Source organism: Lipotes vexillifer, unplaced genomic scaffold, assembly GCF_000442215.2.
Source record: "Lipotes vexillifer unplaced genomic scaffold, Lipotes_vexillifer_v1.1 scaffold1017, whole genome shotgun sequence".
Classification (NCBI taxonomy): Eukaryota; Metazoa; Chordata; class Mammalia; order Artiodactyla; family Lipotidae; genus Lipotes; species Lipotes vexillifer.
The window spans coordinates 2,837,809-2,839,005 of record NW_006772141.1 but is presented as its reverse complement, the minus strand read 5'-3'; the positions used below and the strand labels follow the sequence as shown (position 1 = coordinate 2,839,005).

Below are 1,197 nucleotides of genomic sequence, written 5' to 3'. Positions count from 1 at the left end.
TCCCTCAAATTCATCCCACGTTAATGAGAACATACCATGTGCAAGTTTCTGTCTCGGGCTTTAAAAACTGTCTTCATTGGATAAGATATCAGTTTGCCCTAAGAATCAGGAAAGAAAAAGAAAAATATTTCCCTATACTGAGCTGTTCATCACTCAGTCTCTCCACAACTCACCCTGCTGTACACTCCTCCCATGGAAGGACAATTAAATAAAACCTTCCTGGAGAATCAAAGGGAGAAACTGAGATCCATGATACAGAGTGATTTCCCCCAAATCCATCCAGATTTAGAGGTCCTATTTGGAGTAGGATTTCTAAAATATACAGTCCAGTCAGGAGCCTTTCAATCACATCACATTGGTATAAGTTAAATAACCAGCCCAAAGCATCTGAGTCCAGGGCTTACACGAAATTAATCGGGGAGGCAGAAGAAACACAAGGATGAGGACCCTGAGGTAGAACAATCATTGCAGATTTGAGAAATGGGAAGAAGGGCTGAAATGACTGGAGCCAAGCTGGGGATTGGTAGAGGAGGAGGTAGGTAATGCCAGGGGACTTCCCTGGTGGTGCAGTGTTTAAGACTCCACGCTCCCAATGCAGGGGGCCTGGTTTCAATCCCTGGTCAGGGAACTAGATCCCTCATGCCACAACTAAAGATCCCACGTGCCGCAACTAAGACCCAGCACAGCCAAATAAATAAATAAATATTTAAAATAAAAACCTTAAAAAAAAAAAGGGTAGGCAATGCCAGGTTGCCAGGGTTAGTGGACCATGTGAAGGAGTTTAGATTCATTCTAGGAGCATAGAAGGGTCTTAAGCATTTTAAGCAGGACTATAACACAATGTGAATTATATTTTATTTTACTTATTTATTTGGCTGCGTTGGGTCTTTCTCTAGTTGTGGTGAGCGGGGGCTACTCTTCGCTGCAGTGCGTGGGCTTCTCACTGTGGTGGCTTCTTCCGTTGTGGAGCATGGGCTCCAGGCATGCGGGCTTCAGCAGTTGCAGTGCGTGGGCTCAGTAGTTGCAGCACACGGGCTCTAGGGAGTGCGGCTTCAGTATTTGTGGCATACGGGCCTAGTTGCTCTGTGGCATGTGGGATCTGCCCGGACCAGGGAAAGAACCCATGTCCCCTGATTTGGCAGGCAGATTCTTAACCACTGCGCCACCAGGGAAATCCCTGAATTTTATATATATATA

The 1,197-nt window shown here is 45.7% G+C and overlaps 1 protein-coding gene across 1 annotated transcript in view; it reads right to left on the bottom strand.

Moving 5' to 3' along the window:
- AK7 (adenylate kinase 7) overlaps positions 1 to 1,197 on the bottom strand; it is a 64,973-nt gene that overhangs the window by 38,056 nt on the left and 25,720 nt on the right. The gene's annotated exons all lie outside the window — the stretch shown is intronic.